Source organism: Dipodomys merriami, unplaced genomic scaffold, assembly GCF_024711535.1.
Source record: "Dipodomys merriami isolate MVZ:Mamm:240054 unplaced genomic scaffold, mDipMer1.0.p SCAF_40, whole genome shotgun sequence".
NCBI classification, from domain to species: Eukaryota; Metazoa; Chordata; class Mammalia; order Rodentia; family Heteromyidae; genus Dipodomys; species Dipodomys merriami.
In genome coordinates, this window is record NW_027205604.1 from 2269842 (window position 1) to 2293342 (window position 23501).

Consider the following 23501-nt stretch of genomic DNA (forward strand, 5'->3'; position numbering starts at 1 on the left):
GGATTAGGGTGAGGGTTAGGGTTAGTGTGAGGGTTAGTGTTACGGTTAGGGTTAGTGTTAGGGTGAGGTTAAGTGTTAGGGTGAGGGTTAGGGTTAGGGTGAGGGTTATGGATAGGGTGAGGGTTAGGGTGAGGGTTAGGGTTATTGTAGGGTTTAGGGTTAAGGTTAGGGTTACGGTGAGGGTGAGGGTGAGGGTTAGGGTTAGTGTTAGTGTGAGGATTAGTGTTAGGGTTAGGGTTAGAGTTAGGGTTAGGGAGTGGGTGAGGTTTAGGGGTAGAATTAGGGTTAGGGTGAGGGTTAGGGTGAGGTTTAGGGTTAGAGTGAGGGTTAGGGTGGGGGTGACAGTAAGGGTAAAGGTGAGGATTAGGCTGAAGGTGAGAGTTACGGTAAAGGTGAGGGTTAGGATTAGGGTGAGGTTAGGTTTAGGGTTAGGATGAATGTAAGGGTGAGATTGAGGATTAATGTTGGGGTTAGTGTGAGGTTTTAGGGTGAGGATGAGGGTTAGGGTTAGGGTGAGTGCTAGGGTGAGGTTGAGGGTTAGGATTAGTGTTAGGGTGAGGGTAAATGTTAAGGTGAGGTTTAGGGTTAGGGTGATGGTTATGGTTAGGGTGAAGGTTAGGGTTAGGGTTATTGTTAGTGTTCGGGTTAGGGTTATACGGTTAAGGTGAGGGTGAGGGTGTGGGTTACGGTTAGGGTTAGGATGAGGTTTAGGTTTCTGGTTAGGGTTAGAGTTAGGGTTAGGGTGAGGGTGAGGTTTACGGTTAGAGTTAGGGTTAGTTTTAGGGTTAGGGATAGGGTGAGGGTTAGGGTTAAGCTTAGGCTTAGGCTTAGGCTTAGGCCGAGCATGAGGGGGAGGGTTAGGGTTCGGGTTAGGGTGAGTTTTAGGGTTAGGTTTAGGCTGAGAGTTAGGATGAGGTTTAGGGTTAGGATTAGGTTTAGGGTGAGGGCTAGGGTGAGGGTTAGGGTTAGGGTTAGGGTTAGGATAGGGATAGGTTTAGGATTTGGGGTAGGGTGAGTTTGAGTGTGAGGGTTAGGGTTGGGTTAGGCTTAGGGTTATGGTGAGGGTTAGGGTTAGAGTTTGGGTTAGGGTGAGGGTGAGGCTGAGGATTAGGTTTAGATTTAGTGTTTGGTTTAGGGTTAGGGTTGGTGTTACGTTTAGGGTTAGGTTAGTGTTAAGGTGAGGTTTAGGGTTACCTTTAGGGTTAGGGTTAAGTTAGGGTTAGGCTGAGGTTGAGGGTGGGGGTGAGGTTTAGGGTTAGGATTAGGGTTAGGGTTATTGTTAGTGTTATGGTTAGGGTTAAGTTTGTAGTGAGGATGAGGCTGAGGGTGAGGGTTATGGTTAGGGTTAGGGTTACTGTTATTGTTAGTGTTAAGGTTAGAATTACAGTGAGGTTGAGGGTGAGGGTGAGGGTAAGGGTTAGTGTTAGAGTTAGGGTGAGAGTGAGGCTTAGGTTGAGGTTTAGGGATAGGGTTACGTTTAGGTTTAGGTTTAGGGTGAGCGTGAGTGTGAGGGTTAGGTTGAGGGTTAGGCTTAGGCTTATGGTTAGGCTGAGGGTGAGGGTAGGGGTGAGGATTAGGGTTAGGGTGATGGTTAGGGTTAGAGTTACTGTTATTGTTAGGGTTAGGGTTAGAGTTTCGGTGAGGTTGAGCGTGGGGTTGAGGGTTAGGGTTAGGGTTAGGGTGAGGTTTAGGATTAGGGTTAGGGTTACGGTGAGGGTGAGGTTTAGGGTTAGATATAGATTTAGGGGAAGCGTTAGGGTGAGGGTTAGGTTTAGGGTTAGTGTTAGGGTTAGGGTTAGTGTTAGTGTTAAGGTTAGGGTTAGGGTGAGGGTTTTTGTGAGGGTGAGGTATAAGGTTAGGGTTAAGATTAGGATTAGGGTTAGGGTGAGGGTTTTTGTTAGGGTTAGGTTTTGGTTTAGGCTTAGGGTTAGGCTGAGGTTGAGGGTGAGGGTGAGGGTTAGGATTTGGGTGAGAGTTAGCATTAGGGTTACGGTGACAGTTAGGGTTTGGTTAAGTTTAGTGTTAGGGTGATGATTAGGTTTAGGATTAGGGTTAGGGTGAAGGCTAGGGCAAGGGTGAGGGCTGGGTTAGTGTTAGGGTAAGGTTTAGGGTTAGGGTTAGGGTTCGGGTGAGGGTTAGGATGAGGGTTATGGTTACGGTGAGGGTGAAGGTGAGGGTTAGGTTTAGGGTAGGGTGAGGTTAAGTGTTAGGGTAGGGTTAGAGTTAGGGTTAGGGTGAGGGTGAGGTTTAGGGGTAGAGTTAGGGTTAGGGTGAGGGTTAGGGTTAGGGTGAGGGTTATGGTGGGGGTGATGTTAAGGGTAAAGTTGAGGGATAGGCTGAGTGTGAGGGTTAAGGTAAGGGTGAGGGTTAGGATTAGTGTTAGGTTGAGGGTGAGATTTAGATTGAGTATTAGTGTTAGGGTTAGTGTGAGGTTTAGGGTGAGGATGAGGGTTAGGGCTCGTGTGAGGGCTAGGATGAGGGTGAGGGTTAGGGTTAGTGTTAGGGTGAGATTTAGGGTTAGGGTAATATTTGGGTTAGTGTGAGCGTTAGTGTTGGCGTTTCGTTAGTGTTAGGATGAGGGTAAGAGTTAGGGTGAGAGTTAGGGTTAGTGTGAGGTTAATGTTTAGGGTGAGGTTGAGTGTTAGGGTTAGGTTTAGGAGGAGATTAAGTTTAGGGTTAGGGTTAGAGTTAGGGTTATGGTGAGGGTGAGGTTTAGGGTTATAGTAAGGGGTAGTGTTAGGGTTTGGGTGAGGGTGAGAGTTAGGGTTAGGGTTAGGCTTAGGTTTAGGCTTCGGCCGAGCATGAAGGTAAGGGTTCAGGTTCGGGTTAGGGTTCGGGTTTGGGTTCGGGTTAGGGTTCGGGTTAGGATGAGGCTTAGGGTTAGGATTAGGATTAGGGTGAGGGCTAGGGTGAGGGTTAGGGTGAGGTTTAGTGTTAGGGATATTGTTAGGTTTAGGATTTGGGTTAGGGTGAGGGTGATTTGAGGGATAGGGTTAGGGTTAGGGTTATGGTAAGGGTTAGGGTTATTGTTAGTGTTATGGTTACGGTTAAGTTTATGGTGAGGGTAGGGCTGAGGGTGAGGTTTATGGTTAGGGTTACTGTTAGGGATAGTGTTAGGGTTAGTGTTATTGTTAGGGTTAGGGTTAGAGCTAAGCTGAGGTTGAGGGTGAAGGTGAGGATTAGGGTTAGGGTGAGGTTTAGGGTTAGGGTTAGGGTTAGGGTGAGGGTGAGGTTTAGGGTTAGAGTTAGGGTTAGGGGGGAGGGTTAGGGTGAGGTTGAGGGCTAGGGTTAGTGTTAGGGTTAGGGTGAGGGTGCGGGTTAGGTTGAGGTTTAGGGATAGGGTTAGGTTTAGGATTAGGTTTATGGTGAGGGTGAGTGTGAGGGTTAGGGTGAGGGTTAGGCTTCGGCTTAGGTTTAGGCTGAGGGTGAGGGTGGGAGTAAGTATTAATGTTAGGGTGATGATTAGGGTTAGGGTTATTGTTATGGTTAGGGTTAGGGTTAGAGTTACAATGAGGGTGAGGGTGCGGGTGAGGGTTAGCTTTAGGGTTAGGGTGGGGTTTAGGGTTAGGGTTAGGGTGAGGGTGAGGTTTAGGATTAGATATAGGGTTAGGGGGAGGGTTAGGGTGATTGTTAGGGTTAGGGTTAGTGTTAGGGTTAGGGTGAGGGTGAGGTTTAGGTTTAGGGTTAGGGTTAGGCTTTGGTTTAGGCTGAGGGTGATGGTGAGGGTTAGGGTTAGGGTGAGGGTTAGGGTTGGGGTTATGGGGAGGGTTATGATGAGGGTTAGGTTTAGGATTAGGTTTAGGGTGAGGGTTGCGCTTACAGAAGGGTGAGGGTTAGGGTTAGGGTTAGGATTAGGGTTAGGGATAGGGTTAGGGTTATTGTTAGGGTTAGGGTTAGGGTTATGGTTACGGTGAGGGTGAGGGTTAGGGTTAAGGTTAGGGTGAGGTTTTTAGTGTTAGGGTTAGGGTTAGAGTTAGGGTTAGGGTGAGGGTGAGGTTTAGGGGTAGGGTTAGGGTTAAGGTGAGGGTCAGAATGAGGGTTAGGGTTACGGTGAGGCTTAAGGTGGGGGTGATGTTAAGGGTAAAGATGAAGATTAGGCCTAGGGTGAGGGTCACGGTTAGGGTGAGGGTGAGGGTTAGGGTTAGGGTGAGAGTTAGTGTTCAGGTTAAGTTTAGGGTTAGGGTGAGGTTTAGGGTGAGGATGGGAGTTAGGGTTAGGGTGAGTGCTAGGGTGAGTGTGAGGACTAGGTTTAGTTTTAGGGTGAGGTTAGGGTTAGTGAGGGTTATGGTTAGGGTTAGGGTTAGGGTTAGGTTTAGGTTTAGTGTTAGGGTTTGGTGTAGGGTTAGGGTAGGATTAAGATTAGGGTTAGGGTTATTGTTAGGGTTAGGGTTAGGATGAGGTTTAGGTTTAGGGTTCGGGTTAGAGTTTGGGTTAGGGTAAGGGTGAGGTTTAGGGTTAGGGTTAGGCTTAGGCTTTGGTTTAGGCTTAGGCCCAGCATGTGGGTGAGGGTTAGGGTTAGGGTTAGGGTGAGGGTTATCGTTACGGAAGGGTGTGGGTTTGGGTTAGGGTGAGGGTTATGGTTAGAATTAGGGTTAGGGTGAGGGTGAGGGTTAGGATTAGGGCTAGAGTTAGGGTTATTGTTAGGGTTAGGGTTAGGGTTAGGGTTACGGTGAGGGTGACGGTTAGGGATAAGTTTAGGGTGAGGTTTTTAGTGTTAGGCTTAGTGTTAGGGTTAGGGTTAAGGTTAGGGTGAGGTTTAGGGGTAGAGTTAGGCTTAGGGTGATGGTTAGGTTTAGGGTGATGGTTAGGGTGAGGGTTAAGGTGGTGTGACTGTAAGGGTAAAGATGAGGGTTAGGTCTAGGATGAGGGTTATGGTAAGGGTGAGGGTTAGGGTTAGGGTTAGGATTAGGGTGAGAGTTAGTGTTCAGGTTAAGTTTAGGGTTAGGGTGAGGTTTAGGATGAGGATGAGGGTTAGGGTTAGGGTGAGGGCTAGGGTGAGAGGGAGGATTAGGGTTAGTGTTAGGGTGAGGTTAGGGTTAGGGTGAGGGTTATGGTTAGGGTTAGGATTAGGGTTAGAGTTAGGGTTAGGTTTAGTGTTAGGGTTAGGGGTAGGGTTAGGGTAGGGTTAAGGTTAGGGTTAGGGTTAGAGTTAGGATGAGGTTTAGGTTTAGAGTTAGAGTTAGTGTTAGGGTTAGGGTAAGGGTGAGGTTTAGGGTTAGAGTTAGGGTTTGTGTTAGGGTTAGGGTTAGGGTGAGGTTTAGGGTTAGGGTTAGGCTTCGGCTTTGGTTTAGGCTTAGGCCCAGCATGTGGGTGAGGGTTAGGGTTAGGTTTAGGGTGACGGTTAAGGTTAGGGTTCGGGTGAGGTTTAGGATGATTTTTAGGGTTAGGATTAGAGTTAGGGTGAGGGCTAGGATGATTATTCGGGTTAGGGATAGGGTTAGATTTAGGGTTAGGGTGAGGGTTAGTGTGAGGGTTAGGGTTAGCATTAGGGTTAGGCTTAGGGTTATGGTGAGGGTTAGGGTTAGGGTTTGGGTAGGGTGAGGGTGAGGCTGAGGAGTAGGGTTAGGTTGAGATTTAGGTTTAGGGTTAGGTTTAGGGTTAGGTTTAGTGTTATGGTTAGTGTTAAGGTTAAATTGAGGGTTAGGATTAGTGTTATTGTTAGGGTTAGGTTTACAGTTACGGTGAGGTTGAGGGTGAGGGTGAGGATTAGGTTTAGGGTGAAGTTTAGGGTTAGTGTTATGGTTAGGGTTAGGGTGAGGGTGAGGTTTAGGGTTAGAGTTAGGTTGAGAGGGGAGGGTTAGGGTGAAATTGAGGGCTAGGTTTAGTGTTAGGGTTAGGGTGAGGGTGAGGTATAGGTTGAGGTTTAAGGATAGGGGTAGTTTTAGGATTAATGTTAGGGTGAGGGTGAGTGTGAGGGGTAGGGTGAGGGGTAGGCTTTGGCTTAGGTTTAGGCTGAGGGTGAGGGTGGGGGTAAGGATTAAAGTTAGGGTGATGATTAGGGTTAGGGTTAGTGCTATTGTTAGGGTTAGGGTTAGAGTTACAGTGAGGTTGAGGGTGCGAGTGAGGGTTACCTTTAGGGTTAGGGTGGGGTTTAGGGTTAGGCTTAGTGTTAGGGTTAGGGTGAGGTTTAGGGTTAGATATAGGGTTAGGGGGAGGGTTAGGGTGATGGTTAGGGTTAGGGTTAGTGTTAGGGTTAGGGTGAGGGTGAGGGTTAGCTTTAGGTTTAGGGTTAGGCTTAGGGTTAGGCTGAGGGTGATGGTGAGGGTGAGGGTTAGGGTTAGGGTGAGGGGAAGGGTAAGGGTTATGGGGAGGGTTATGATGAGGGTTAGGATTAGGATTAGGGTTAGGGTGAGGGTTAGGATTACGGAAGGGTGAGGGTTAGGTTTAGGGTGAGGGTTAGGGTTAGGATTAGGGTTAGGCTGTAGGTGAGGTTTAGGATTAGGGTTAGGGTTAGGGTTATTGTTAGGGTTAGGTTTAGGGTTATGGTTACGGTGAGGGTGAGGGTTAGGGTTAAGGTTAGGGTGAGGTTTATAGTGTTAGGGTTAGTGTTAGAGTTAGGGTTAGGGTGAGGGTGAGGTTTAGGGGTAGAGTTAGGGTTAGGGTGAGGGTTAGGGTGAGGTTTAGGGTTAGGGTGAGGGTTAAGGTGGGGGTGACGGTAAGGGTAAAGATGAGGGTTAGGCCTAGGTTGAGGGTTATGGTATGGGAGAGGGTTAGGGTTAGAGTGAGGTTTAGAGTTAGGGTTAGGGTGAGAGTTAGTGTTCAGGTTAAGTTTAGGGTTAGGATGAGGTTTAGGTTGAGGGTGAGAGTTAGGGTTAGGGTGAGGGCTAGTGTGAGTGTGAGGATTAGGGTTAGTGTTAGGGTGAGGTTAGGGTTAGGGTGAGGGTTATGGTTATGGTTATGGTTAGCGTTAGGGTTAGGTTTAGTGTTAGGGTTAGGGGTAGTGTTAGGGTAGGGTTAAGGTTAGGGTTAGCGTTATTGTTAGGGTGAGGGTTAGGATGACGTTTAGGTTTAGGGTTAGGGTTAGAGTTAGGGTTAGGGTAAGGGTGAGTTTTAGGGTTAGAGTTAGGGTTTGTGTTAGGGTTAGGTTTAGGGTGAGGGTTAGGGTGAGGGTTAGGCTTAGGCTTTAGTTTAGGCTTAGGCCCAGCATGTGGGTGAGGGTTAGGGTTAGGGTTAGGGTGAGGGTTAGGGTTAGGTCGAGGGTTAGTGTTATTGGTAGGTTTAGTGTTAGAGTTGCGGTGAGGTTGAGGCTGAGGTTTAGGGTTAAGGTTAGGGTGAGGTTTTTAGTGTTAGGGTTAGTGTTAGAGTTAAGGTTAGGGTGAGGGTGAGGTTTAGGGGTAGAGTTAGTGTTAAGGTGAGGTATAGGGTGAGAGTTAGGGTTAGGGTGAGTGCTAGGGTTAGAGTGATGGGTAGATTGAGGATTAGTGTTCGGTTAGTGTGAGGTTTAGGTTGAGGATGAGGGTTAGGGTTAGGGTGAGGGTTAGTGTTAGGATTAGGGTGAGGTTTAGGGTTAGGGTGATGTTTAGTGTTAGTGTGAGTGTTTGTGTTATGATTAGGGTTAGTGTTAGGGTGAGGGTAAGTGTTAGGGTGAGGGTTTGGGTTAGGATGAATGTTATGGTAAGGGTGAGGGTTAGGATTAGTGTTAGGGTTACTGTTAGGGTTAGGTTTAGGATTTGGGTTGCATTGAGGGTGAGGGTGAGGGTTAGGGTTAGTGTTACTGTGAGGTTTAGGGCTTGGGTTAGGGTAGAGTTAGGTTTAGGGTGAGGGTGAAGTTTAGGGTTAGACGTAGGGTTACAGTGAGGGTTAGGATGAGGGTTAGGTTTAGGGTTAGTTTTATGGTTAGGTTAGTGTTAGGCTTAGGCTTAGCACGAGCATGTGGGTGAGGGTTAGGATTAGGGTTAGGGTGAAGGTTAGGTTTAGGGTTAGGGTGAAGGTTCAGTTTAGGGTTAGGGTGAGGGTTAGGATGATGTTTATCATTAGGATTAGGTTTAGGGTGAAGGCTAGGGTGAGGCTTTGGGTGAGCTTTAGGGGTAGGTATAGTGTTAGGTTTAGGATTAGGGTTAGGGTGAGGGTGAGGGTGAGGGTTGGGGTTAGGGTTTGGCTTAGGGTTAGGGTGAGCGTTATGGTTACGGTTAGGGTTAAGGTGAGGGTAAGGCTGAGGATTAGGGTTAGGTTTAGGGTTACGGTTAGGGTTAGTGTTATTGTTAGGGTTAGGGTTAGAGTTATGGTGAGGGTGAGGGTGAGGATGATAGTTAGGATTAGGGTTAGATTGGGGTTTAGGGTTAGGGTTAGGGTTAGGGTTAGTGTGAAGGTGAGGTTTAGGGTTAGATATAGGGTTAGGAGGAGGGTGAGCGTGAAGTTTATGGTGAGGGTCAGTGTTAGGGTTCGGGTTAGGGGGAAGGTGAGGCTGAGGATTAGTGTTAGGTTTAGGGTTTGGTTTAGGGTTACGGTTTGTGTTAGGTTAAGGGTTAGGGTTAGGGTTACGGTGAGGGTTAGGGTTAGGGTTAGGTTTATGGTCAGGGTTAGGGTTAGGGTTAGGGTTAAGTTAGGGTCAGGCTGAGGGTGAAGGTGGGGGTGAGGATTAGGGTTATGGTTAGGGTTAGGGTTATTGTTAGTGTTATGGTTAGGGTTAAGTTTGCAGTGATGGTGAGGCTGAGGGAGAGGGTTATGTTTAGGGTTAGGGTGAGGGTTAGGGTTACTTTTATTTTTAGGGTTACGGTTAGAATTACAGTGTGGTTAGGGTTAGGGTGAGGGTTAGGGTTACTCTTACTTTTAGGGTTACGGTTAGAATTACAGTGTGGTTAATGTTGAGGGTGAGGGTTAGGGTTAGAGTTAGAGTTTGGGGGAGGGTTAGGGTGAGGTTTAGGGTTAGGGTTAGGGTTAGGGTGAGGGTGAGGGTTAGGTTGAGGTTTAGGGATAGGGTTACGTTTAGGTTTAGGCTTTGTGTGAGCGTGAGTGTGTGGGTTATGTTGAGGGCTTAGTCTTAGGGTTATGCTGAGGGTCAGGGTGGGGGTGAGGATTAGGGTTAGGGTTAGTGTTACTGTTAGGGTAAAGGTTAGAGTTACAGTGAGGGTGAGGGTGCTGGTGAGAGTTAGGGTCAGGGTTAGGGTGGGGTTTAAGGTTCGGGTTAGAGTTAGGGTTAGAGTTACTGTGAGGGTGAGGGTGCGGTTGAGTGTGAGGGTTAGGGTTAGGTTTAGGGTTAGGGTTAGAGTTAGGGTGAGGGCTAGGGAGAGGTTTAGGGTCAGGGTTAGGGTGAGGTTTAGTGGTAGGGTTAGATTTAGAGTTAGAGTGAGTGTGAGGTTTAGGGTTAGATTTAGGGTGAGGGTGAGGGTTAGGTTGAGGTTTAGGGATAGGGTTACGTTTAGGTTTAGGCTTTGGGTGAGCGTGAGTTTGTGGGTTAGGTTGAGGGTTAGGCTTAGTCTTAGGGTTATGCTGAGGGTCAGGGTGGGGGTGAGGATTAGGGTTAGGGTTAGTGTTACTGTTAGGGTAAGGGTTAGAGTTACAGTGAGGGTGAGGGTGCTGGTGAGAGTTAGGGTTAGGGTTAGGGTGGGGTTTAAGGTTAGGGTTAGAGTTAGGGTTAGAGTTACTGTGAGGGTGAGGGTGCGGTTGAGTGTGAGGGTTAGGGTTAGGTTTAGGTTTAGGGTTAGAGTTAGGGTGAGGGCTAGGGAGAGGTTTAGGGTTAGGGTTAGGGTGAGGTTTAGGGGTAGGGTTAGATTTAGAGTTAGGGTGAGTGTGAGGTTTAGGGTTAGATTTAGCGTTAGGGTGAGGATGAGGGTGAGGTTTAGGGTTAGGGTTAGTGTGAGGCTGAGGGTTAGGGTTAGGGTTAGGGTGAGGTTTAGGGTGAGGGTGACATTTAGGTTTAGGGTTAGAATTTGGGTTAGTGTTAGGGTGAGTGTGAGGGTTAGGTTTAGGGTTAGGGTTAGGGTTAGTGTTAGGCTGAGGGTTAGGATTAGTGTTAGGGTTAGGGTGAGTGTGAGGGTTGGGGTGAGGGTTAGGGTTAGGGTTAGGGTGAGAGTTAGGGTTCAGTTAATTTTACATTTAGGGTGAGGATTAGGGTTAGGATTAGGCTTAGGGTGGGGGCTAGGGGGATGGTGAGGGTTAGGGTTAGTTTTAGGGTAAGGTTTACGGTTAGGGTTAGGGTTCGGGTGAGGGTTAGGATCAGGGTTATGTTTACGGTGAGGATGAGGGTTAGGGTTAGGTTGAGGTTTAGGGTAAGGCTTAGGCTTAGGGTTAGGCTGAGCATGAGGTTGAGGGTGAGGGTTAGTGTTAGGGTGCTGTGTAGGTTTTAGGTTAGGGTGATTGTAAGGATGAGATTTAGGGTTAGGGTGAGGTTTAGGGTGATTATGATGGTAAGAGTAATGGTGAGGTTTAGGCTGAGGGTGAGGGTTAAGGAAGGGTGAGTGTTAAGGTTAAGTTTAGGGTTAGGTTAAGGTTTAGGGTTAGGGTTAGGGTGAGGGTTAGATTGAGGATTCGGTTAGTGTGAGGTTTAGGGTGAGGATGAGGGTTAGGGTTAGGGTGAGGGTTAGCATTAGAATTAAGGTGAGGGCTAGGGTGAGGGTGAGGGTTAGGGTTAGGGTTAGGCTGAGGGCTAGGGTGAGGGTTAGGGTGAGTTTTAGGGTTAGTGATAGGGTTAGGTTTAGGGTTAGGGTTAGGGATAGGGTCAGGGTTACGGTGAGGGTTAGTGTTAGGGATAGGGTTAGGCTTAGGGTTAGGCTGAAGGTGAGGTGTGGGTGAGGATTAGGGTTAGGGTTAGTTTTAGGGTTATCGTTAGTGCTATGGTTAGGGTTAAGGTTGCTGTGAGGTTGAGGCTGAGGGTGAGGGTTTTGGTTAGGGTTAGGGTTAGGTTTAGTGTTATTGATAGGGTTAGGGTTAGAGTTACGTTTAGGTTGAGGGTGAGGGTGAAGGTTAGTGTTAGGGTTAGGCATAGTGTTAGGCTGTGGGTAAGTGTTAGGTTGAGGGTTAGGGTTAGGGTGAGGATATTGTTAGGGTTAGGGTGAGGGTTACGGTTACTGTTTGGGTGAGTGTGAGGGTTAGGTTTAGGGTGAGTTTTTGTATTAAGGTTATAGTTAGAATTTGGGTTAGTGCGAGAGTGAAGTTTAGGGGTAGAGTTATGTTTAGGGTGGGGGTTAGGGTGAAGGTTAGGGTTAGGGTGAAATTTAGGGTGGGGGTGACGATAAGGGTAAAGGTGAGGGTTAGGCCGAGTGTGAGGGTTAAGGTAAGGGTGAGGGTTAGGGTTAGGGTGAGGGTTAGGGTAAGGGTTAGGGTGAGGGTGAGGGTTAGATCGAGGATTAGTGTTAGGGTTAGTGTGAGGTTTAGGGTGAGGATGAGGATTAGGGTTTGGGTGAGGGCTAGGGTGAGAGTTCGGGTTAGTGTTAGGGTGAGGTTTACGGTTAGGGTGAGGTTTACGGTTAGGGTGATGGTTAGGGTTAGTGTGAGGGTTAGTGTTAGGGTTAGGGTGAGTGTTGGGTTAGGATTAGGGTTATTGTTAGGGTTAGGGTTAGGGTTACGGTTATGGTTAGGGTAAGGGTGAGGGTTAGGTTTGGGGTTAGGATGAGGTTTAGGTTTAGGGTTTCGGTTAGAGTTAGGGTTAGGGTTAGGGTGAGGGTGAGGTTTAGGGTTAGAGTTAGGGTTAGTGTTAGGGTTAGGGTTAGGGTGAGGGTTAGGGTTAGTCTTAGGGAGAGAGTTAGGATGAGGTTTAGGGTTAGGATTAGGGTTAGGGTGAGGGCTAGGGTGAGTGTTAGGGTGAGGGTTAGGGTTAGGGATAGAGTTAGGTTTAGGATTAGGGTTAGCGTGAGGGTGAGTGTGAGCGTTATGGTTAAGGCTAGGGTTAGGCTTAGGGTTAGGGTAAGGGTTAGGGTTTGGTTTTGTGTTAGGGTGAGGTTGTGGCTGATTATTAGGGTTAGGTTTAGGATTAGGGTTAGGGTTAGGGTTACGGTGAGGGTTAGGGTTATGCCTAGGTTAGGCTTAGGGTTAGGCTGAGGGTGAGGGTGGGGGTGAGGAATAGGGTTAGGCCTAGGTTTAAAATTCGGGTTATTGTTAGTGTTTTGGTTTGGGTTTAGTTTGCGGTGAGGGTGAGGCTGAGGGTGAGGGTTAGGGTTAGGTTTAGGATTAGGCTTATAAGGGTTTAGGCTGAGAATAGGTTGGGGGTGGGGAATAGGTTTTGGGTGATGGTTTGGTTTAGGGTTAGGGTGAGGGTTAGGACGAGGGATCGGGTTAGGATTAGGTTTAGGGTGAGGGCTAGGGTGAGGGTGAGGGTTAGGCTTAGGGTTAGGGTTAGGCTTAGGTTGAGGGTGAGGGTGAGGGTGAGGGTTTGGGTTAGGGTGATGGACAGGGTTAGCATTAGGGTGAGTGTTAGGATGAAGGTTAGGGTTAGGATGAGGATTCGGGTGAGCGTGATGGTAAGAGTAAAGGTGAGGCTTAGGCTGACAGTGTGTCTTCCCCTAAGGGTGAGGGTTAGGTTAGGGTGAGGGTAAGGGTTAGGGTGAGGGTTAAGATGAGGGTGAGGGTTAGATTGAGGATTAGGGTTAGGGTTAGTGTGAGTTTTAGGGTGAGGATGAGGGTTAGGTTTAGGTTGAGGGTTAGGGTTAGAATTAGGATTAAGGTGAGGGCTAGGGTGAGGCTGAGGTTTAGGGTTAGGTTTAGGGTGAGGTTTAGGGTTAGGGTGAGATTTAGGGTTACTGTGAGGGTTAGTGTTAGAGTTAGGGTTATTGTTAGGGTGAGAGTAAATGTTAGGGTGAGGGTTTTGGTTAGGGTGAGGGTTATGGTTAGGGTAAGGGTTATGGTTAGGGTGAGGGTTAGGTTTATGGTGAGGGTGAGGATGAGGGTTAGGGTTAGGGTGAGGGTTAGGGTTAGGGTTTGGGTTAGAGTTAGGGTTAGGTTGAGGGTGAGGTTTAGGGTTAGAGTTAGGGTTCGGTTGAAGGATAGGATGAGGGTTAGGGTTAGGGTTAGTTTTAGGTTTAGGGTTAGGTTGAGGTTTATGATTAGGGTTATGGTTAGGATTAGGGTTAGGGTGAGGGTGAGTGTGTGGGTTAGGGTTAGGTTTAGGGTTAGGCTTAGGGTTAGGCTTGAGGATTAGGTTGAGGGTGAGGTTTAGGGTTAGGGTGAGGGTTAGGGTTAGGGTTAGGGAGAGTTTAAGGTTTAGGGTTAGGTTGAGAGTTAGGTTTTGGGTTAAGTTTAGGGTTAGGGTGAGGGTGTCGGTGAGGTTAAAGGTGAGGGTTAGTCTGAGGGTGAGGGTTACGGTAAGGTTGAGGGATAGGGTTAGGGTGATGTTTAGAGTGAGGATGAGGGTTACGTTTAGAGTGAGGGTTAGGGTTAGAGTTAGGGTTAGGTTGAGGGTTAGGGTTAGATTTAGGGTGAGGTTTAGGGTTATGTTGAGGTTTAGCATTAGTGTGAGGGTTAGTGTTAGGGTGAGGGTAAGTGTTATGGTGAGGTTTAGGGTTAGGGTGAGGGTTATGGTTAGGGTGAGGTTTAGGGTTGGGTTTAGGGTTATTGTTAGTGTTAGGGTTATGGTTAGTGTGAGATTTAGGGTGAGGATAAAGGTTAAGATTAGGGTGATGGTTAGGGTTAGAATTAGGGTTAAGTTGAGGGCTAGGGTGAGGGTGAGGGTTAGAATTAGGATGAGGTTTAGGGTTAGGGTGAGAGTTAGGGTTACTGTGAGGGTTAGTGTTAGATTTAGGGTTATTGTTAGGGTGAGGGTAAATGTTAGGGTGAGGGTTAGGGTGAGATTTAGGGTTACTGTCAGGGGTAGTGTTAGAGTTAGGGTTAGGGTAAGGGTGATGGTAAGTGTTAGGGTGAGTGTTAGGTTTAGGGTGAGGGTTATGGTTAGCGTGAGGGTTAGGGTTAGGTTTAGGGTTATTTTTAGGTTTAGAGTTAAGTTTATAATGAGGGTGAGGGTGAGGGTTGGGGTCAGTGTGAGGTTTAGGTTTAGGGTTAGGGTTTGAATTAGGTTTAGGGTGAGTGTGAGGTTTAGGGTTAGAGTTAGGGTTAGGGTGAGTGTTAGGATGAGGGTTAGGGTTAGGGTTAATTTTAGGTTTATGTTTAGGGTGAGGTTTAGGGTGAAGGTTAGGGTTAGGTTTATGGTTAGGATTAGTGTTAGGGTGAGGGTGAGTGTGTGGGTTAGGGTTAGATTTAGGGTTACGCTTAGGGTTAGGCTGAGGGTTAGGATGAGAGTGAGGGTTATTGTTAGAATGAGGATTAGGGTTAGGGTTATAGTTACGGTTTGGGTGAGGGTGAGGGTGAGAGTTAGGGTTAGGGTTAGGGTGAGGTTTAGGTTTAACGTTAGGATTAGGGATAAGGTGAGGGTGAGGTTTAGAGTTAGAGTTAGGTTGAGGTGGAGGGTTAGGGTGAGGGTTATGGTTAGGGTTAGTGTTAGGGTTAGTGCTAGGTTTAGGGCGAGGGTTAGGTTGAGGTTTAGGGTTAGGGTTAGGGTTAGGATTAGGTTTAGGGTGAGGGTGAGTGTGAAGGTTAGGGTTAGGATTAGGCTTAGACTTAGGGTTAGACTGAGGGTGACTGTGGGGGAGAGGATTAGACTTAGGGTGAGGGTTAGGGTTAGGGTTAGGTTTAGGATTAGGGTTAGGGTGAGGATTAAGGTGAGGGTGAGAGATAGGGTTAGGGTTAGGCTTAGGCATAGGTTTAGGATGAGGGTAATGGTTATGTTGGTGTTAGTGTTATGGTGATGGATAGGGTTAGGGTTAGGGTTCGGGTTATTATGAGGGTTCGGGTTAAGGTGAGGGTTAGGATGAGCATGATGGTAAGAGTAACGGTGAGCGTTAGGCTGAGGTTGAGGGTTAGGTTAAGGGTTAGTGTTAGGGTTAGATTGAGGAGTTCGGTTAGGGTTAGTGTGAGGTTTAGGGTGAGGATGAGTGTTAGGGTTAGAATTAGGGTTAGGGTGAGGGCTAGCATGAGGGTGAAGGTTAGGGTTAGGGTTAAGTTTAGGGTGAGGGTTAGGGTGAGGGGTAGGGTTACGTTTAGTGTGTGTGTTAGGTTTAGTGTGAGAGTTACCGTTAGGGTGAGGGTGAGTGTGAGGTTAAGGGTTATGGTGAGGGTTAGGGTGAGGGTGAGGGTTAGGGTTAGGATTAGGGATAGGGTTAGGGTTAGGCTGAGCTTGAGGGTGAGGGTGAGCGTAAGGTTTAGGGTTAGGGTTAGGGTTAGGGTTATGGTTAGGGTGAGTGCTAAGGTGAGGGTGAGGGTTAGGGTGAAGTTGAGGGTTAGGCTGAGGGTCTTCGTTAGGTAATGTTTAGGGTTAGGGTGAGGATTAGGTGAAGTTTAGGGTGAGGGTGAGCTTGAGGGTTTGGGTGTGGGTGTGGGTTATGGTTAGGGTGATGGTGAGGGTTAGGGTGATGTTGAAGGTTAGGGTTAGGGTTAGGTGAGGGTTAGGGTTAGGGTTAGTGTTAGAGTGAGGGTGAGGGTTAGTATTAGGTTTAGGGTTAGGGTGAGGTTTAGGGTGAGGGTGAGGTTTAAGGTTAAGGTTATGTTTGTGGTGTGGGTAAGTGATAGCATGAGGGTTAGGGTGAGTGTTAGAGTTAGTTTTAGGGTTAGGGTGAGGGATAGGGTGAGGGTGCGGGTGAGAGTGAGTGTTAGGTTGAGGATTACAGTGAGTTTTAAGGTTAGGGTGAGGGTTAGGTTTAGGGTGAGTGTTAGGGTGAGGGTTAGGTTTATGGTTATGCTTAGGGTTAGGGTGAGGGTTAGGCTGAGGGTTAGGGTTAGGATTAGGGTGAGGGTTATGGTGAGGGTGAGGGTTAGGGTTCTTATTAGTGTTAGAGTAAGGTTTAGGGTGACAGTGAGGTTTAGGGTGAGGGTTGGGGTGAGGGTTAGTGTTAGGGTTAAGGTGAGGGTTAGAATAAGGGGTAGGGTTACGGTTAGGGTGAGGGTTAGGTTTAGTGTGAGAGTTAGGGTTAGGGTTAGGGTTAGGATTAGTGTGAGGGTAAGAATTAGGGTGATGGTTAAGGTGAGGGTGAGGTTTAGGGTTAGGAATAGTGATAGGGTTAGTGTTACGCTGCGGGTGAGGGTGAGGTTGAGGGTTAGGGTTAGGGTTAGGGTGAGGGCTAGGGTGAGGGTTAGGGTTAGGGTGAGGGTAAGGGTGAGGGTGATGGTAAGGGTAAAGGTGAGGGTTAGGCTGAGGGTGAGCTTGAAGTTAAGGGTGAGGTTTAGGGTTAGGGTGAGGGTTAGGTTAAGGGTTCCGGTTAGGGTTAGGGTTAGGGTTAGATTGAGGATTAGGGTTAGGGTTAATGTGAGGTTTAGGGTGAGGATGAGGTTTAGGGTTAGGGTTAGGGTTAGGGTGAGGTTTAGGGTTAGGGTGAGGGTGAGGTTAAGGTTCAGGGTGAGGTTTAGGCTGCGGGTGAGTGTTAGGGTTAGGGTTAGGGTGAGGGTAAGGGTGAGGGTTAGGGTGAGTGTTAGGGTGATGGTGAGGGTGAGTGTTAGGGTCGGGGTTAGGGTTAGGTTGAGGCTTAGGATTAGGGTTAGGGTGAGGATTAGGCATAGTGTGAGTGTTAGGGTTAGAGTGAGTTTAAGGGTTAGGGTGAGGGTTAGGATTATGGTGAGGGTTAGCGTTAGGGTTAGGGCGAGGGTTAGTGTTAGGTTGGAGGTTAGGGTTATGTTGAGGGTTAGGTTGAGTGTTAGGGTTAGGGTGAGTGATAGGATTAGGGTTAGGGTCAGCGTTATGGTTAGGGTGATGTGTAGAATGAGAGTGAGGGTTAGGGTGAGGGTGAGAGTGAGGGTTAGGTTATGGATGAGGGTTAAGGTTAGGGTGAGGGTTAAGGTAATGTTGAGGGTTAAGGTGAGGGTGAGGTTAGGTTTTAGGATTCGGGTGAGGGTTAGGGTTAGATTTAGGGTTATAGGTAGGGTGAGGGGTAGGGTTAGAGTTAAGGTTAGAGTTAGTGTGAGGGTTAGGTTTAGGGTGAGGATAAGGTAAGGGTGAGGGTTGGGGTGAGGGTGAGTGTTAGAGTGAAGATAAGGGTTCTGGAGAGTGTGAGGGTTAGGGTTTCAGTGACGGTTACGGTTAGGGTGAGTGTTAGGGTGACGGTGAGGGTGAGGTTTAGGGTTGGGGTTAGGGCTAGAGTGAGGGGTAGGGTGAGGGGTAGGATTATGTTTAGGGTGAGGGTTAGGGTTACTGTGAGGGTTAGGATGAGGTTTAGGGTTACTGTAAGGGTTCAAGTTAGGGTTAGGCTTAGTGTTAGGGTGAGGTAAGGGTTAGGTTGAGAGTTAGGGTTAGGGTGAGGGTTAGGGTTATTGTGAGGGCTAGGGTGAGGGTTAGGGTGAGTGTTAGGGTTAGGATGATGTTTAGGGTGAGGATAAGGGTTAGGGTGAGGGTGAGGGTGAAGTTTTGGTTGAGTGTTTGGGATAGGGTTAGGCTGAGGTTGAGAGTGAGGGTGAGGCTTAGGGTTAGTTTTATGGTAATGGTGAGTGTGAGGGTTAGGGATAGTGTTAGGCTTAGGCTGAGGGTGAGGGTGAGGGTGAGGGTTAGGGTTAGGGTGAGGGTTAGGGTTAGGTTGGAGGTTACGGTTAGGGTGACAGTTAGGGTTAAGGATAGGTTTAGGTTGAGGGTGAGGGTGAGGTTTAGTGTTAGGATTAGGATTAGGGTTATGTTGAGCCTGAGGGTGAGGGTGAGGGTGAAGATTAGGGTTAGGTTGAGGGTTAAGGTGAGGGTTAGATTTAGGTTGAAGTTTAGCTTGAGTGTGAGGTTTAGTTTGAGTTTGAGGGTGAGGGTTCGTTTGGGAGTTTGCGTTAGGGTTAGGGTGAGGGTGAGGGTGAGGGTTAGCTTTTGGGTTAGGGTTAAGCTTAGGTTGAGGGTGATTGTGAGGGTTAGGGTTAGGGTTATTGTTAGGCTTAGGTTTAAGCTGAGGGTGAGGTTGAGTGTGAGGGTTAGGGTTAGGGTGAGTGTGAGCATTAGGGTTAGGGTTAGGGATAGGCTGAGGGTTAGATGAGGGTGAGGGTTAGGGTTAGGATGAGTGTTATGCTTAGGGTTAGGGTGAGGGTGAGCTTGAGCGTGACTGTTAGGTTGCAGGTGAGGTTTAGGGTTAGGTTCAGGGTCAGGGTGAGGGTTTAGTTAGGGTTAGGATGATGGTTAGGATGAGGGGCAGGGTTAGAGTTAGGGTGAAGTTCAGGGTTAGTTTAAGGGTTATGGTTAGGAATTGGGTTAGGGTGAGGGTTAGGGTTAGGTTTAGAGTTAGGGTGAGGGTTAGGGTGAGGATAAGTTTTAGGGTGAAGGTTAGGGTGAGTGTGAGGTTAGGGTTAGGGTGAGGGTTAGTGTTATTGTTAGGGTTAGGGTTACGATTACGGTTACGGTGAGGTTGCGGGTGATGTGAGGTTTAGCGTTAGCGTTAGGGTTAGGGTGAGGGTTAGGGTGAGGGTAAGTGTTGGGGTGAGGTTTAGGGTTAGGGTGAAGTTTAGGGTGAGGGTGAGGGTTAGTTTTAGGGTTAGGGTTAGAATGAGGTTAAGGGTTAGGTTTAGGGTGAGGGTTAGGTTTAGCATAGGGTTAGGGTGAGGGCTAGGTTGAGGGTTAGGGTTAAGTTAGGATGAGGGTTAGGGTTAGGGTGAGGGTTAGGATGAGGGTAAGAATAAGGGTAAGTCTGAGTGTTAGGGTGAGTTTGAGGGTTACGGTAAAAGTGAAAGCTATGGTGAGGGTGAGGGTTAGGTTGAGGGTTAGGGTTAGGATGAGGGTGAGGTTGAGGGTTAGGGTGAGTGGTAGGGTTAGGGTTAGGGTGAGGGTTAGATGAGGGTGAGGGTTAGGGTTAGGTTGTGGGTTAGGTTTAGGGTGAGGGTTAGGGTTAGGATTAGGGTTAGTGTGAGGGGTAGTGTTAGGGAGAGGGTTAGGGTTAGGGTTAGGGTGAGGGTTAGGGTTATGGTGAGGTTAAGAGTGTGAGCCTTAGTGTTAGGGTTAGGTCTAGTGTTAGGGTGAAGGTAAGGGTTAGTTTGAGGGTTAGGGTTAGGTTGAGGGTTACAGTTAGTGTGAGGGTTAGGGTTGTGCTGAGGATTAAAGTGAGGGTTAGGGTTAGGCTGATGTTTAGGGTGAGGGTGAGGGTTAGTGTGAGTGTCAGCGTAAGGGTTGGTTTGAGGGTTTGGGTTAGGGTTAGGGTGAGGTTGAGGGTGAGTTTGAGGCTTAGGGTTAGGGTTAGTATGAGGGTGACTGTGAGGGTTAGGGTTAGGTTTAGGCTTAGGCTTAGGATTAGGCTGAGGGTTAGGGTTAGGGTGAGGGTTAGGGTTAGGGTTAATGATAGGGTGATGTTTAGGATGAGGGTTAGTGTGAGAGTTAGTGTTAGGGTTAGGCTTACCGTTATGGTGAGGGTAAGGGTTAGGTTGAATGTTAGGGTAAGGGGAGGGTTAGGTTTAGGGTTAGGGTGAGGGTGAGGGTGAGGGTTAGGGTAAAGTTTAGGGTTAGTGTTATTTTTAGGTTTATGGTTACGTTGAGGGTGAGAGTTAGGGTTAGGGTGAGGTTTAGGTTTAGGGTTAGGTTTAGGGTTAGGGTTAGGATGAGGTTTAGGGTGAGTGTTAGGGTGAAGGTTAGGGTGAGGGTTAGGGTTATTGTGAAGGTTAGGGTTAGGGTTAGGGTGAGGGTAAGGTAAAGGTAAGGGTGAGGTTTTTGTTGAGGTGAGGGTTACGGTTTGGGTGAGGGTTAGTGTTGGAGTGAGGGTTAGGGTTAGCAATAGGGTTAGTGTGAGGGCTAAGGTGAGTGTGAGGGTTAGGGTTAGGGTTAAGTTTCGGGTGAGGTTTGGGCTTAGGCTGAGGGTTAGGGTTAGTGGGAGGGTTGGTGTTAGGGTTAGGCTTAGTGTTAGGGTGAGGGGAATGGTTAGGGTGAGGATTAGGTTTAGGGTGAGGGTCAGGATTAGGGTTACGGTTAGGCTGAGGGTTAGGTGAGTGTTAGGGTTAAGATGAGGTTTAGGTTTAGGGTTAAGGTTAGGGATAGGGTGAGGGTTTGGGTTAAGTTAAGGGTTAGGATGAGGGTTAGGCTGAGGGTTAGGGTTAGGGTTAGTGTTAGGGTTAGGTTTAGGGTGAGGGTTAGGGTTAGGCTTAGGCTTAGTATTAGGCTGAGGGTTAGGGTGAGGGTTAGGGTTAGGTTTAATGATAGGGTGATGTTTAGGATGAGGGTTATTGTGAGAGTTAGTGTTAGGGTTAGGCTTACTGTTATGGTGAGGGTAAGGGTTAGGTTGAATGTTAGGGTAAGGGGAGGGTTAGGGTTAGGGTTAGGGTTAGGATGAGGGTGAAGGTTAGGGTAAACATTAGGGTTAGTGTTATTTTTAGGTTTATGGTTAGGTTTATGGTTACGTTGAGGGTGAGGGTAGGGTTAGGGTGAGTTTTAGGGTTAGGGTTAGGTTTAGGGGTAGGGTTAGGATGAAGTTTAGGGTGAGTGTTAGGGTTAAGGTTAGGGTGAGGGTTAGGGTTATTGTGATGGTTAGGGTTAGGATTAGGGTAAGGTTTAGGGTGAGGGTAAGGTAAAGGTAAGGGTGAGGTTTTTGGTGAGGTGAGGGTTATGGTAAGGGTGAGGGTTAGTGTTGGAGTGAGGGTTAGGGTTAGCAAAGGGCTAAGGTGAGTGTGAGGGTTAGGGTTAGGGTTAGGTTTAGGGTGAGGGTTAGGCTTAGGCTGAGGTTTAGGGTTAGTGGTAGGGTTGGTGTTAGGGTTAAGCTTAGTATTAGGGCGAGGGCAAGGGTTAGGGTGAGGGTTAGGGTTAAGGTGAGGGTCAGGATTAGGGTTACGGTTAGGCTGAGGGTTAGGTGAGGGTTAGGGTTAGGGTTAGGGTAAGGGTTAGCGCTAGGTTGGGGGTTAGCGTTAAGATTAGTGTTAGAGTTAGGGTTAGGGTTAGGGTGAGGGTTTCGGGTTAGGGTTAGGGTTAGGGTTAGGGTTAGGTTGAGGGTTACGGTGAGGGTGAGGGTTAGAGTTAGTTTTAGGTTTATCGTGTGGGTGATAGCATGAGGGTTAGTATGAGTGTTAGAGTTAGCATTAGGGTTAGAGTGAAGGTTAGGGTGAGGGTAAGGGTTAGGGTTTAGGTGAGTTTTAGGGTTAGGGTGAGGGTTAGTGTTAGTGTTAGCGTGAGGGTAAGGGTGAGGGTGATGGTTAGGGTTAGAGTTAGGGTGAGGGTTGGGTATAGTGTGAGGTTTAGGGTGAGGATGAGGTTAAGGCTTAGGGTGAGGTTTAGGGTAAGGGTGAGGGTTAGGGTTAGGGTTAGGGTTAGGGTGAGGGTTAGGGTGAGGGTTAGGGTTAGGGATTGGATTAGTTGTATGGTGAGGGTTAGGTTAAGGGGTAGGGTTATGGTTAGTGTTAGGGTGTGGGTTAGAGTTAGGGTTAGGATGAGGGTGAGGGTTAGGGTAAAGGTTAGGGTCACTGTTAGGGTGAGGGTGAGGGATAAGGTTAGCATTACGGTTAGGGTTAGGTTTAGGTTGAATGTTACGGTTAGGGTGAGGTTGAAGGTTAGGGTTAGCATTAGGGTAAGGGTTAGGGTTAGGGTGCAGGTTAGGGTTAGGGTTAGAGTGAGGGTGAGGGTCAGGGTTAGGGTTAGGATTAGGTGTAGGTTTACGGTGAGGTTGAGGGTGAGGGTGAGCATTAGGGTGAGCGTGAAGGTGAGGGTTAAGTTTACGGTTATGTTTAGGGTGAGGTCTACGGTGAGGGTGAGGGCTATGGTCAGGGTGAGGGTGAAGGTGAGGTTTTCGGTTTGGAAAGGGTTAGGGTTAGGTTTAGGGTGAGGATTAGGGTGAGGGGGAGGTTTAAGGTGAGGGTTAGGGTTAGGGTGAGGGTCAGGGTTAGGGTTAGGGTGAGGGTTAGGGTTAGGGTGATGTTTAGGCTGAGGGTGAGTGTGAGAGTGAGGGTTCGGGTGAGGGTGTGGGTTACGGTGTTGCTGAAGGTTAGGGGGAGAGTGAGGGTTCGGGTGAGCTTGAGGGTTAGGGTGTTGGTGAGGTTTCAGATTAGGGTTAGTTTTAGGGTTAGGGTGAGGTTTAGGGTGAGGGTGAGGGTTAGGGTTAGGGTTAGGATTAGGGTTAGGGTTAGGGTGAGGGTTAGGCTGAGGGTTATGGTTAGGTTGAGGATTAGGGTGAGAGTGAGGGTTAGGGTTTGATTAAGGGATAGGTTGAGGTTTAGGGTAAGGGTTAGGGTTAGGGTTAGGGTGAGTGTGAGTGTTAAAGTTAGGGTTAGGGTGAGGGTTATGGTTGGGGTTAGGTTTAGGGTTAGGGTTAGGGTGAAGGTGAGGATGAGGGTGAGGGTTAGTGTGAGTGTTAGGGTGTGGGTTACGGTTAGGTTTAGGGTGAGGGTTAAGGTGACGGTGAGTGTTAAGGTGAGGGTGAGGGTTAGGGTTAGGGTGAGTGATAGGGTGAGGTTTAGGGTCAGATTGAGTGTGAGGTTTACGGTTAGGGTTACCCTTAGGGTTATGGTGAGGGTATCAGTTAGGGTGAGATTTAGAGTGAGGGTGAGTGTTTGGGTTAGCGTTAGGGTTAAGTTGAAATTAGGGTGAGGGTTAGAGTTAGGGTGAGGATTAGGGTTAGGGTTAGGGTGACGTTTAGGGTTAGGGTGTGGGTTAGGGATAGGTTTATGGATAGCGTGAGAGTTAGGTTTATGGTTAGGGTTCAAGTTTGGGTGAGTATGAGTGTGAGCGTTAGGCTTAGGATTAGGCTTTGTGTTAGTGTTAGGCTGAGGGTGTGGGTGAGGGTGACGGTGAGGGTTAGTTTTAGGGTAATGTTTAGGGTTAGGGATAGGTTGAGGGTTAGGGTTAGGGTTAGGATGAGGGTTAGGGTGAGGATTATGGTTAGGGTTAGGGTGAGGGTTAGGTTTAGTTTGATTTTTAGGGTTAGTGTGAGGGTAAGCGATAGGGTGAGGGATAGGGTGAGGGTGAGGGATAGGTTTAGTGTTAGTGTTAGGGTGAGCATTTGGGTGAGGATTAGGATTAGGTTTAGGGTTAGGGTTAGGGTTAGGGTTAGGGTTGAGTTTAGGGTTAGGTTTAGGGTGAGGTTTAGTGTTAGGTTTAGGGAGAGGATTAGAGTTAGTGTGAGATTTAGGGTTACGTTTAGGGTTAGTGTGAGGATAAGGGTTAGGTGAGGGTTAGGGTGCGGGTGAGGGATAGGGTTAGTGTAAGGGTTAGGGTGACTGTTTGGTGAAGGTTAGGTTTAGGTTTAGGGTTAGGTTGAGGGGTAGGCTGAGGGTAAGTGTTAGGGTGAGGTTTCAGGTGAGGTTGAGTATTAGGCTTAGAATTAGTCTTAGGGTGAGGGTTAGGGTTAGGTATAGCATTAGGGTTAGGGTTAGGGTGAGCGTGAAGGTTAGGATTAGGGTAAAGTTGAGGGTGAGGTTTAGGGTTAGCATTAGGTTTAAGGTTAGCGTTAGACTGAGGGTTAGGGTGAGGATTAGGGTTAGGATTAGGTTTAGGGTTAGGGTGAGGCTGAGGTTGAGGATGAGCTTGAGGGTGAGGTTTTGGGTTAGGGTTAGGTTTAGGGTGAGGGCAAGGGTGAGGGTGAGATTTAGGGTGAGGGTTAGGGTGAGGGTGAGTTTGAAGGTGAGGGTTAGCGTTAAGGTGAGGTTTAGGTTTAGGGTTA